Source organism: Monodelphis domestica, chromosome X, assembly GCF_027887165.1.
Source record: "Monodelphis domestica isolate mMonDom1 chromosome X, mMonDom1.pri, whole genome shotgun sequence".
NCBI lineage: Eukaryota > Metazoa > Chordata > Mammalia > Didelphimorphia > Didelphidae > Monodelphis > Monodelphis domestica.
The window spans coordinates 4660162-4674140 of NC_077235.1; the positions used below are offsets into that span (position 1 = coordinate 4660162).

General features: G+C 48.9%; 1 protein-coding gene across 17 annotated transcripts in view; it reads left to right on the top strand.

Annotated features, from left to right (window-relative positions):
* Positions 1–9204: 9204 nt before the first annotated feature.
* Positions 9205–13979, top strand: part of PAK3 (p21 (RAC1) activated kinase 3) — an 81288-nt gene continuing 76513 nt past the window's right edge. For 7 of the 17 annotated variants that reach the window (XM_056809777.1, XM_056809786.1, XM_056809788.1 and 4 more), the window contains exon 1: positions 9205–9411. The gene's annotated coding sequence lies outside the window, so the exon portion shown is untranslated. The remainder of the gene's footprint in view (positions 9412–13979) is intronic. The other 10 variants (XM_056809783.1, XM_056809784.1, XM_056809791.1 and 7 more) reach the window with 4 other exon arrangements.

Consider the following 13979-nt stretch of genomic DNA (forward strand, 5'->3'; position numbering starts at 1 on the left):
TTCCCAGAACTGATGCTGGGGAAATTATTTCATCCAGCATTCTGGGGCTTTCATATATGTTCTTTAATATCTTCTTGGCATAACTGGGATCAGAAGAACAACTATGTTATAGAGCAGGGTGGGTGTAATGGAAAGAACATTGGCTTAAATCCAGGTAGCTTACTACCTCTGTGACCTTGGTCAAGTCCCCTTTCTCTGCTCCTCAGTTTCATCATCTGCAAAATGGGGGCTTTGGACAAGATGACATCAAAATGTTGACTCTACGATCCTTTGAACCCAAGCTATTTACTATCTGTATGACCCTGAGTAAGTCACTTCCCATCCCTGAGCTGTAAAATGGACTTAACAATCCTTACTCTTTACTTGTATTACACTGTCTCTGAGATCTCTTAGAGTACTGAGTCCTATGCTTGTCCCTGGTGTTTCAGGACTTGCTGAGCTTTGGGGCTATGTCTGTATTTCTGTTTTAAAAAATAATCTTTTTTCGCTCAACAAAAATCTTCTCTCTCCCAATTGAGAATGAAAGAAAAAACAAATCTCTGTTACATATCCACAGTGAAGCATAATAAAGCTGTTGGTCATGTTCTCCTGGTTTTATTCACATCACTGTGCACCATCATTTCTTGCAGTTCAATAGTACCCCATCACATTCATGTACCACAACTTGTTTAACCATTCTCCGATTGATGGATACCCCTCTTTGGTCCTCATTCTTTGCCATCTTAAAGAGCTATATAAATTTTTGTATATTCTGGGTTTGTTTTACTTAGGACTAATTTCCCTTCTATTTCTCTGTTGAGTGAAGAGTATTCCTACACCCAACCTGTGTGTGTATTCTTCCCTCTTATGACCAGTTCAGGTGAGAGTAAAGTGGAAGTGTCAGTCCCTTCCTCCCATCCCCTTCTCCTTGTCTGTATAGATGTCTTTTGCCTCATCTGAGATCATAATTGCTATGACATCTGCTTTTTGAGGGTTCATCTGAACATAACAGATTTTGCTCCAGCCCCTTAAAGAGAGAATGGAAAAAGAGACAGAGAAATTATCTGAAATATTTATTATTATTAATATATAAATATTATCTGAAAAAATTATCTGAAATCAATTTAAACTTTTATGTTTCTAGTATGTTTCTTTTAAACTGCATATTGTTTGATTCTGTTTTTTAATCCATTCTGCTATCCTTTTCTATTTTATGGGTGAATTCATTGCATTCATGATTTTTACTTGTATATTTCCTTCCAATGTAATCTCTTACTTCTCCCTCACCTTTGCCTCAACCCTTTACAAAGAGACAGTTTGCTTCCTTCCCTCATCCCCTCTTCTGTTTCCCTAGCCTGGCCCCCAGTCTTAGGTTCTTACTTTTTCTGTTTTTTTTTAAAATTTATTTTATTTTTTTGGTTACAATACTCACTTTATTTCCCTCCCTCCCCTCCACCCACCCTTCTCGCAGCCGATGCACAATTTCATTGGGTATTACATGTGTCCTTGATCAGAATCCATTTCCATGTTGGTGTTTGCATTAGGATGTTCATTTAGTCTCCATCCCCAGCCATGTCCCCTCGACCCATGTAATCAGGCAGTTGTTTTTCTTCTGGGTTTCTGGGTTTCTGCTCCCACAGATTTTCCTCTGAATGTGGATCGTGTTCTCATAGATCCCTCCAAGTTGTTCTGGATCACTGCATTGCCACTAATGGAGAAGTTCACTACATTCAGTTGTGCCACAGTGTATCCATCCGTCTCTGTGTACAATGTTCTCCTGCTTCTCTTTTAGCATGTATTTTATTTTTTATACACCATATGCATTGTAGCACTGTAATGTTTTAAAAATACAAGTGATGTCCACTTACATCCTGCACAGTTGACACATTTTTTTCAATGAATAAAATATTTCCCATTCATTTCTAAGAAGAGTAATATCAATAGCACTCCTGCCTTCTTGAGGCAGGGCATTGAAGCACTTTGTTTTAGTAGTAAGACAATGCAGTGTATTTTAACCATTCCCCTTTGGCAATGTGCATCTGTGCCTGAATTGTAATACTACTACACAGCAATCAATTACATTGGAATAAATGTTTTAGAGCTTATTCTTTTTCTAAAATTAATCTGCCTGGGGGTAGCTGGATGGCTCAGTGGATTGAGAGCCAGACCTAGAGATGGGAGGTCCTGGGTTAAAATGTGACCTCAGACACTTCCCAGCTGGGTGACCCTGGACAAGTCACTTGACCCCCATTGCTAGCCCTTACCACTCTTCTGCCTTGGAACCAATACACAGTATTGATTCTAAGACAGAAGGTGAGGGCTTAAAAAAAAGAAAAAAAGAAAATATAGGAAAAAAGCCTTTGATATATAGCTGCATAGTCCAGCAGAACAAATTCCCACCTTGGCCACATCCAAAAGTCAAATATATATTCCTCTGTGTGTGTGTGTGTTTATTCATTTTAAAGCTGGTCTCTCTAGTGTTCCAGAGGTGAGCAATGATGCTCAACTTTATTGTTTTGGACCCAGGAGTTAGCATTGCATAGATCAGAGTTTTAAATGCTCTTAAATTATTTTTCTCTAAAATGTTATCAGTTTTGAAATTGTTCTCCTTGTTTTACACCCTAGTTATACAGAGGACAGAGGATGGAGAGAGGAGAGAAAGAAGTGTCTGGAACTTTTTGGGGTAGTGGAAGCTTTGAGACTTTTGGTCTCAAGCTGAACTTTTGGTGTGCCTGGATGATTGATGGGTATAATGAGTATAAATAGCTTCTGTGCCTTCCTCTTTGGGAATGACTTTTCCCCAAAAAGCTATACCTGCTTCTATTCGTCTACTACATTCAACCCCTCTTCTTGCCATTCTGGCGCCTGCAGAGGAAACAGAATGTGGGGACAGTTTGCTCAAATGTATTTACCTTTAATATTTCTCTCATTGACTGCTGTGTCTATAGTTGTGGGCAACAGGCTTCAGAAGGGCACCAGTAGAGAAAAGGAGAAAGAAGTGGACCTTTTACTGGTGGCACCAGGAGCCCTCCAGTGAAGGAGGAGGCGGGGGTGTCCCCAGGAGTCTTTCCCCTGTTTATGTCTGTGTTCCCTCTGGAATGTGTGTGGTTTTGTTGTTGTTGTCGTTGTAATATGCAGTGGCACTCTTGCTGTCAGCCTTGGGAGAATTTGACTTCTTGTCTCTCTTATTTCAAATGGTAGATATGGAGATGTCTAAAGAAATGGAATGATGGAAGCTGATAAGGAGACTTCTAAGGGCCACTTTCACCTGGAAGGGGCTGCTCCATGGGAGCCCACGTTTGAAACGCCAGCAGCAAAAAGACTAAAAGATGGGCCTTCCAGGGAGGGAGAGAACCCCAGTGTCATGGACCCGGGACCTGGTGGGATCGGCCTGAATGTTCTGTTATACAATTAGAGAAGACAGCTTACATACTGGGCTTCTTCCTCTGACTGAGTGTAGATGGTCCTCAGCTCTCCTTCAACATCAGAAGGTTCATAGTGAAGAAAGCCTTCGGGCATAGTTCAGTTATTCACAACGGAATGCAGTGTAAGTGAGGAAAGCCTTCACAAGTGGATCTTACCTCATCGAATATCAGACAGTCCTCAATGGAGAGAAAACCTAGCAATGTACTAGATGCCGGAAAGCCACCCTCTGCCCTTCTTGAACACCAGAAGGCTCACATCTAAGAGAAATCTTCTGAACTGGGGGAAAGCCTTCAGGAGGAGATTAGAGTTCATTCTAAGCCTATGAGTCTGTATTGGAGGGAAACCTTCTGAATGCTGTGAAGCTGGGAAAGCCATCAGGTAGATTTCATACCTTGGTGTTCACCAGAGGAGTCATAATAGAGAGAAACCTTATGAATGGAGTGAATGTGGAAACATTTTCACAGGAGCTCAGGCCTGAATCAGCAGTAAGAAGCCCTCCACATGTAACAGGTAGGGGAAAAACTTTCAGTCAGATCTCAGACCTTAGCACGTTTTCATGCTGGAGGGGGACGCTAGGTTAAATGATGTTATTCTTTTCTTAAATGGAGCTTAGACATATTCTCTCTTCTTCGCCCGCCTCCCACTGACAAAGCAAGATGCTAGACCGCTTTTCCCTTTCCTAATGGCTTTTGGTAAAAAGTTCTTGCCCTGATAGAAACACTAGCCTATTGTACTCATTTGCTTCTGTATATTATGTACAGAATTATTCTGTTGATCAACTTCTCTATGCCTCACCCAATACCAAAATGCTTGGATGATAGCCGCTTTGTAGAATAGCTTGGGCAGGTAGATGGTGAGGTAGACAAAGCACTGGGCTGGAGTCAGGATGATTCCTCTTCCCGAGTTCAAATCTGGCCTCAGATACTAGTTGTGTGACCCAGGAGGTTGCCTCACCCTGTTTACCTTCATTTCCTCATCTGTAAAATGGGTCGGAGAAGGACACAGTGAACCCCTCCGGGATCTTTGTCATGAAAACCCCAAATGGGGTCACAAAGAGTCAGACATGACTGCAAACAACTCAACAATGACTTATCACATTGAAGAAAAATCCATGTAGCCCTCTGCTTTCTAGTGTGTCTCATCTTGTCAGAAGCTTCTCAGTGTTTGATGTGAATGACCCCATGGTTTTTGCTGTTCTTGATAGTGATGTGGTCCATTATGCCAACAGCCCTACAGCTGCGGTAGGAACACAACCTTGCCATAGTGTATAATCTTTGTTGTGTTGCTCTAGTCTCTTTGCTAAGATTTTAGTTGAAATTTCTGTATTGATGATATTCCTTAGGAGGTTGGGCTAAGATTTTCTTTCTCTTTTTACTCTCCCTCGTTTAGGTATCGAGACCATCTTTATTTCATAGAAGGAATTTGCTTTTGAATTTTTTCCAAGCAGTTTTATATAATACTGGAATTAGTTGATCTTTAAATGTTTGGGTACAGTTTGGTAACTCCATCTGGTCCCGGGGTTTTGTCTTTGGGAGGTCACATATCTTGTTCCATTTCCTTTTTAAGAGAAGGCGATTTAAGTCCCTGGTTCTTGTTTGGTTCGTGTAGGCATTTTATATTGCTGTAAATATTTCAGTTTTCATTTCATCATCAATCTACTTCATTTTGGTGCTCAGTTCTGTTGGAATATAATTGGGCCAACTAATTCCTGATCATTTCTTTTAGCTTTCGTTGATCATGAATTTGCTTTTTAAATTTCTGACGCTGGTGATTTGGTTTTCTTTTTTAAAAAAAATCAAGTTAGTGAATAATGGCTCCTCTATTTTATTACTCCCTTCCTCAAAACAAAAAGCAAACAACTTCTGGTTTCATTTATTAGTTCGGTTGTTTTCTGTGAATGCCTCTCTGATGGAGATCAGCCCTTATGGAGCACTAAGGTCTTTATAGTGGAGCAAAAACCCTTTGAGAAGAATGAGTACCAGAAGAGGCCAGAGCTCATTCTGCACCCCAAATTGTTTGTTCCCAAACCCTCCAAGCTACTCTGTCCCTTTGGGTGAGTTTGGGTGCTGAGTCTGGGTCTTTCTTTCTCGTCATTGCCTTTTAGTCATCTTTGTGATTTCCTGTGCACACTGCCCTGCCTCCTGCTGGCCCAAGTGTGTGTCTAGACAGAGCTAGAAGTGGTCGGTAGTCTGCTCTCCTCTCCTTGGCATCATTGGACACAGTCTTTCATTACCATTAGGGCCCTACTCGATAACATACCCTCACACGGCAGCAAGTGATGCAGATCCAAAAGAATAATATGAGTGATGGCAACTTGGGGAAGACAGTGGATGTTCTTCACACTACCTTGGCAAACAAAGCACAGTCTTCCATCCTTTTCTTTTCTCTTCTTTTTTTAAAAAATAATGTTTACCTTCATCTTGGTATACAGCATGTTGGTTCCAAGGCAGAAGAGTGGTAAGGGCTAGACAATAGAGATTAGTTAAGTGACTTGCCCAGGGTCACACAGCTGGGAAGTATCTGGGGTCCCATTTGAACCCAGGACCTCCTATCTCTAGGCCTGGCTCTCAGTCCACTAAGCCACCCAGCTGTCCTTGTTCCTTCCTTTTCTTTATGGTATTCTTTGAAAATGTTTCATTGATGCCTTTTGTTTTTATGTCACATTCATTTCTGGATGTAGACCTCTTCTAGGAACTTTTCCCCCATAAGCCTTCTCTCATAACAAGGAAAAATCATTAAGCCAAAGGAATTGACATGGTGACTTGAGTGTGACAGGCTATGTTAGGTGGTGCAGACCTGAATTCAAATCCATTCAGATATTTACTAGCTGTTTGATCTTGGATAAGTCACTTAACCTCGTTTTGACTTAGTCTCCTTACCGGTAAAATTGGGTCAGGAGTAACTCCTACCTCACAGGGCTGTTGAGAGGATCAAGGAGATGGTAATTATAAAGGACTTAGAACAGTGCCTGGCACATAGAAGGAGCTTTATAAATGTTCATTCCCTCCTTTCCCTGTGCATATAACTTGATCAACTGAGAGCTGGAAGAGATCTTCCTGTTAGAGATGGCTTTCTTGGGCTATTTAATTCAAGTCCTCCATTGTACTGATGAGGAACTGAGGTGGTTAAAGTGACTTCCCCAAGGTGATTACTTACTAGCTCAGCTAGGCTGCTCTAATCATCCCTGAACTCATCTCTTCTCCCTTCCTCTCCATCTCCTGCTCTATCCTTCCTTGGTGCGGCTTCATATGTCCTTCTGCCTGATGAAACTCCCTTTCTCCAAGGTCCATCTTTGGTGCCTGACCACTGTGCTCTCACCAGTCTCTAGCCTGTATCATGCGGGTGGTACACCTCTTGGAGGATAGATAACTCCTTGAGCAAAGGGAGGGGCCACGTCGCTTGTAGCACTGCTGCAGCCCCAGGGCCTAGTGGAGGCCTAGAGGAAGGCTTATTAGGTTTCATGTAGCTCTCTTTCCTTGCCCTGCGCACGCAGGCACACACGCACGCACGCATGCACACACGGCTGCTCACACCACCTCTCCTCCTGGCTCTGCATTCCAGGAAGCCCACCCTGACCACAGCAGCTGCAAGTCCTCCGAGGCCCTCCAGGATTTTCAGTAACACCACAAGGCCTGTTTGTGTTAGTGATATTTGGGACCAAATTCTGGTCACAGGGAAAGAAATCCTTTGTTAGGCACTCACCCTACCATGTGCCAAAATGGCGGGGAAGGGGAAGGCCCGGTGTTTGTCCTCAGGCCAGGAGGAGAGAGAAAAGACATTTGAACCCATCACCAGGATTAGCGCAGCCATGGCCAAAGACTGAAGCAGAAAGAGTTGGTGCTTGGGAAGGAGGGGGATGGGGAAAGCCCATTCAAAGCTTGGGGAGCCTAGCAGTTCCCTTCGGCTGAACCTGGCATGTGCAGTGGGAATAGGTAGGCGGGAGCCAGATTGGCCAAGGCCCTGGCCACTCCACTTTATTCGGGAAGCCCTGGGAAAGCTTGTAAGGTTTTTGAGCTGGGGCTAAGTGGACGGGGAAGGCATTAAGAAGATTACTCTGACAGGATAACAACAAAAGCCAGCACAGGCCCAGTGCTTTCAGGTGTGTAGAGCACTGTAACAAAGACTGCCTCATCTGATTCCACAACAATCCTGGGAGGGAGATGATACTGGCATCCCCATTTTTCAGACAAAGAAACTGAGGCACACCAAAGTAAGCTAGTAAATCTGAGGTGCTCTGAAGCAGGATTGGAACTGATGTTTTCCTGACTCCAAACTCAGTGTTCTATCCACCCCATTACTTGCTGCCAAGGATGTATTTATGTCCCATTTGAGGGCTTGGATCAAACACCCCTTATACTTTGCATGACAGAAAAATGGCTATCCAGTTAGCTCGAAAGGCCCTGACTCAGGGGAAGGAAATGTCACAGGGAGTATTTACCTCCATTTTACCAGTGAGGAAACAGAGGCTTAAAGAAACCTTTTTAATGATGGGGAAACTGAGGCTCAGGGACGGAAAATGACTTGTCTTAAGTGATTGGGGCAAATGATCAGGGCAACTATTTCAATACACAGAACTGTAGAAAGTCGAAGCTGAGAAGTCATCTTGGCCAGTCCCTTCATTTTACTTACTACTCAGGGAGAAACTGAGGCCAGGAGAGGGGAGTGGATACAAAACAGGAGCCAGGGGCAAAGTTGGGACAAGAGGAATAAAGCCCAAGTCCAAAGCTCCATTGCTGGTCTAACTGTCATTGCCCGGCTGTGTGACCTTAGGCCAAGGCTGCCCCTGGGAGCTCTGTGACCCCTCTGTCCTGGCTGCTCCATGGGAGGAATCTCCCTCACTTGGGTGTCCCCTATACCCACTTGCTATCACCGGATTTACAAAGGGCCTCCAGTTTTCCAGATGAGGAAGCTGCTTAGGGTGGCCCTAAGGCTTTGGTTTTAGGTGCTCCTTTACAGACCCCTAGAAGGTCACCTGCAAAGTCATTGGCAGGAGGTAGCAGAACTGATGCAGGAGAGCCTTTTCTGCCTTGCCCCAGAGAAGCCAGAAGCTTCTGCAATATGGTTCCTGGGACCTAGCAGAGCAGGCACTGATCGGCTGCTCCTTGGGCCACAGATGGGGCGATTCAGGGCTTGGCACATAGTAGGCACTTAAATAAACGTTGACTTGATTGGTCTGAAAATGCTTCATTGTGGCAGCAGGGGGAGCTCAGACACCAAAGCCTGAAGTTTGGGGGCTTGCTTGGGGGGGGGGGGGGAAACAAGGCTCATCCATCCTTCCTAGGAACTCCCAGAGGCCTTAGCTTTTTTTATTGATCACTAGAGCTTAGAGGCTTGTTGACAATTAGCTAGTAGAAGCCCCCTCCCCCGCCTTTTTTTTTAACTGAGGAAGAAACTGAGGTTCAGCCAGGCTGAGCCTCTTGGCTCAGGCCGATCAGAAAAGGGAGCGAGCTGCTGCCGCTCAGCCGGGCTTGGCAGATTGCCCTGGAGCATCCTCCCTGTGCCCGGTGGGGCAGCTTTCCCTCCTCTCCCCACTGGGGCTTCCTCCTTCATCTGCCCTCTCCTCAGTCCTTTTCTCCTTCTCTCGCCTCCTCTCCATCTTTTTCTCATCCATCTCCATCTCCCTCTCCTCTCTCCTCCCTCTCCCCCTCCTCTCCGGTGTCCCCCGCCTCCCCGTCACTCCTCCCTCCTCCTCCTCCTCCTCCTCCTCCTCCTCTCTCCAGGCTCTCCTCCTCCTCCTCCTCCTCCTCCTCCTCCTCCTCCTCCTCCTCCTCCTCCTCCTCCTCCTCCTCCTCCTCCTCCTCCTCCTCCTCCTCCTCTTCTCCCCCTCCTCTTGGTCCCCTCCCCTCGGTCCCTGGAGCAGTCTCCTCCTGCCGAGCAGAGCCAGCTCCGGGCACAGCCCCTGGGGACGCAGCGGCTTCTCCTCCCCAGCCCTGAAGCGCAGCAGCGGCAGCGGCCGACGGACAGCGACAGCTACAGCGGCGACAGCGGCGGCGGCGGCGGCGGCAGGTCAGGGGCTGGCGAGGTGCGGTCCGCCCGCGACCTTGGCCATGGTGGGGGGAGCCTAGGGCTGGGGGGGGGGAGGATCGGTGCGGGGGAGGGGGAAGGGGATGGAGATGGCCGCGGACGACCCCCCCCCCCCCACTGCCTGCCCCGGGTCCGAGGGAGGAATGGGTGTGTGTGTGTGTACACGCTCCCGGCTTTGTCCCCCCCCCATATACACACACTCACACACACACACCACACACACACACACACACACACACACACACGCCCGGTTGCGGCCCCGCAGAGCCCGGGGGGAGGGGACGGAGAAGGGAGGGAAAGGGCCCAGCGTGTGTGTGTGTGTGTGTGTGTGTGTGTGTGTGTGTGTGTGTGTGTGTGTGCGCGCGCGCGCGTGTGTGTGCCGACTGTGTGACTCTTTCAACGTGTCTTTGTCACAGTGTACGTGTGTCCATCCGTCTATGTCGATGTGGCTTCGCCTTTTGGTGCGTGCGTGCCTGGCTCTGTGTGTGCGCGCGCGCGCCCTGGGCTGGGCTGGCCAGGAGGGACCCCCACCTCCGGCGGCCTTTCTTTAGCCCGGGGGCTGCCCCGGGCCGCCGCTATGCAGAGACCCAAGCCCTCGCCCTCGCCCTCGGGAGCTCTGCAACTAGGGAGAGCCGGGCTTTCTGGCCGGGGAGGGGGAGGCAGAGTCCGGAGCCGGCCGGGGGCGGGGCGGGGCGGCTGAGCTGCCCGCTGCGTCTGCTGGAGCATCCAGGCTTCTGGGGAGAAGCCCCCGCTGGGCGGAGGGCTCGTTGGGACCGGACATGGCTCCTCAGGCCGGCGGGCACGTGCTGCGGGGGGAGGGCTGCTGACCAGCACCGGGCAAAAGCCAAGAACTCCGGGCGGGCTGTCAGAAGACCCCGGTTCAAATCCTGCCATGGCCACCTCCTGTCTTTGTGACGCGGGCCAAGTAATCTGGGCCTGAGCTCTTTGCGGTCCCAGGAAGTCCTTTGGGGCTCTCTCCGGTTTGGGCCCCGGGCAGAAGTGGCTCGAAGGGGGAGGCCAGGAGAATCTCTGTGGCCAGAAAAACTTCCTGGCCAGCACCTGGGAGTGGGCTTCCTGGCCCTGGGGAGTATTTCCCAGGCTTAGGAGAAGGGATCCGAGGCACCCGGGAAGGCAGAACTGGCCTCCAGGCTCTCCTGGCTCCAGCCCCACGGGGTGATTCCCAGGACTCTAGGCCATGTTGGGGGGCTGAAAAGCTGTGCTTGGAGGTCATTTCTGAAGTTCCCCCTGGCCTTCGGAGCACCCAGGTTGGGCAGCTCCAGCTCAGTCTAGGCAGTCCTCTCAGCACTGACTTCCAGAGCATGAGGGTCTTCCAGCTCCCAGGCTTGAGGGAGGAGGGAGCTCCACTGGGAGATGCTTCTGACCTTGCTCTGTGGCCTTCTAGCTAGTTCCCCCTCATTTCACAGATGAGGAAACGAAGACCCAAAGAGCTTATGACTTGTCCAAGGTCATGCAGTTCAGGAAAAGAGCTAGGGTTCAAAGGGAGGGCTTCTGACTCCAAATGCAGTCATCTTCCTATTCTGCCTCAAAGTGGCTCAGGAGAGCATTCCTCCCATTAATTTGGGATGTTCAGGAGGTCCCAATGCCATCCATCCATCCATCCATCCATCCATCCATCCATCCATCCATCCATCCCTTATGAAGGGTTCTCAAGCCTCTGGGCAATGGAGATAGGGGAGTGGGAGCAGAGGTGGACTCTGGATTCTAGATCCCTCCCCACTCTGAGTCAGCGAGTGGGTGAGTCACAGCACTTGGGGTCCAGGCCGCCCTCAGCCACTGACTCACTGGGCCACCTTGAGCAAATCTCTGGCCCGCTTTTGGTCGATTTTCTCCTTTTGGAAAGGGAGGAAGGTTGGATTTGCTCTCTAAGGGCCCATGTAGCTTCATGAATATAGATTTGTGGGTTAGTGTGCGGGCTGGGAATTTACCAATATTTGATGGCCGCCAGCTGATAACATGAGATACTGGCAAGACTGCTGGGCTTGAAGGCAGGGGGCCTGGGTTCCAGTGGCCCCTTTGGGACCTGGGCCAAGTCACTTGTCCTTCTGGGGCCTCTGATTTCTTCTTTCAGCTGGGGGTAATAAAGCTCTCACCACCTTTGGCCTCCTGCCCTATGCAAGGTGGAGGTGGGAAAAGGTTTAGAGGGACGGGAACCATGACGATGATTATTGCCTCAGTCTCTTCTTCCAGGGAATTCCAACCCCTTCCCTTTACTTAGTATTCAAGAGGAAACTGAGCCCCTGCCCCTCCCCCTAGAGTGGGATACATGGGAGGAAACAGGTCTGCAGAGAGAAGGGGTCCCTCCCTCCCAGCCAGGGGCAGAGCTAGGACAGGAGGAACAAAATCGAGATGCTAAGTGGGTGCCTTCTTCCATAATAGCAATCTCTAAGCCTCAAACTGGCCACAGATTTCCCATCTGTAAAATGAGGGAGTTGGACTAGCTCCTTCCAGCCTGACATCCTATTGACTTGAGCTCCTTCCCTTCTGCAGACTTGAGTTCCCCTTTTTTAAACATGAAAACGTTGGTCCAAACCATCTCTGAGCTTCCAGCTCTAGATCCTAATGGGAGAGAGCAGCCATATTAGTGGTACAGGGTGGCAGCTTGTTCTCCTATCTCCCAGCCAAAGGAGGGCTTGTTTGTGTCTTGAAGGCCACATTGAGTTTGGCTGGGCCAGGCTATTTCGGTCCTAGCAACGCTAGTCCTCCCAGTGTGGTCATTTCCATAGTCCTGTGTGCAAGGCCCACGGCTTGAGAGTGACATGACTTGAGCATCATCTCCACTGAGGGCTCCCCACAGACCAGGGAGGAAACCCTGGTGCTGGCTAAGACCAGAGCCATTTATGGTCCAGGCACGGAGATCTGAGGTCTTAGCAAAACCACAAGTTGTAAGTGTTAATGGCTCAGGCACTGGGAACCATTCAGCTGGGAACAATAACCCACCTACCTCTGGACAGCTCTGAGCCCAGCCACAAACAACTGCATTGAGTCATCCACTCATTCATTCATTCATTTACTAATTCCCTCACTTGCTCACTCATTCATTTCCTCATTCACTTACTCCTTCATTCATTCACTTTGGCATTCATTCATTCATTCATTCATTCCCTTCCTTCTTCACTCATTCATTTATTCCCTGGCTTATAAACTCATTCATTCATTCCTTCCTTCCTTCACTTTCTCATTGTCCCTCCCAACTTTTCCATTGTCTACTCTGTCCCTGTTGAGTTGGACAGCAGCATGGCCATCTCTCATCTGAACCAGATAGTGCATCACCAGAATTTCCCAGCGGCTGAGGAGGTTGGGGGTCAGATTCCAGGATGAAGGGGTGATGAGGGAGAAGAGGGCTGCTGTGGTTGAGGATGGAGTTTAGTGAGTGTCGTGTGGGGGGACAGAGAGAGAAGACTGGAGAAGGAGACCAGAGCCAGACTGTCCAGTGGCCAATAAGGAGTCCTTGAACAAGATGGACAGAGCTGGACTTTAGAAGATGACTTGGGGGAATTCAAAGCAGGGGAAGGCCAGTGGCTGAGGGACTAGCTAGGAGGCCATTAAAATGTTCTAGGAGAGAGATGATGAAGGCAGGCCTGAATGGACTACCTTGGTGGCAATGGGAGTAGGCATGAGAGAGGGGCAGGCTGAAATCCTGGCTCGGCCACTTGCCTGTTAGGTGACCTTGGGTAACTTCCCTTCCCCTCTCTGGTCTTCAGTTTGCTCAACCATCCACAGAGAGTGGATTCAGGTCTGGATTTCTTCCAGCACAACCTGCCAGAGAGGCCAGCCCTCAGCCTTTTCTTCTTGGCTTCCTTAGAGAGATTTCCAACTAATCAGTAGGACTGGGCCTTGAACCATACTCAACTGCTACCCATCCCTGGGCTGGGGAGGGGGAAGCTGTTGCCCCTCACCCAAGCCAGGGCTCCTTGGAGCCTGGGCCAGTGGGATTTAGTGAAGGAACACTTGGTATGCGTCTGCAGAAAGGTTCTGACTTCAGCAGTTATTGGCCAGGTTATTTCTCTCTGAGCCTCATTTTTCTCCTCCAGAAAATGGGTAAAAGCCTCCTTCACAAGATTTTGGGAGAAATGTGCTTGGTAAACTTTAAAGCACCACAAAACTGGGGCCCTTCCTTCCTTCTGTAGCACACTGGACAGCTGCTTCCTCCCAGGGGATGAAGATGTGGCTGGATGGGGGGGGGGGGGAATGCAGGGATGCTCCAGAGAAGCTGATGGCTGGAACATCCCGTTGGTTGTCCTGGTGTCGGCAGCCTCACCCTCAGTATTGGAGGAGGCGGAGTAGGGTTTCAAGCTCAGGGGCGGCATTCTGTAGGCCGGATGGGGAGGTAGTGAGGCTGCCCCTGCTCTCTCTGGGCCTGAAATAGCGGTTTGCCGAAACTTGGTGGTCTTCTAAGAGTCTTTCATGTCTGCCATTCTGTGCTCCTTAGTTCCCTTCTGAGGGAGAGGCAGACAGACAGATAGACAGACAGACAGATGGAGGCTGTGTTGGCAGGTGGAGGGATGCCACTTCCCTCCGAGCGCCCAAGT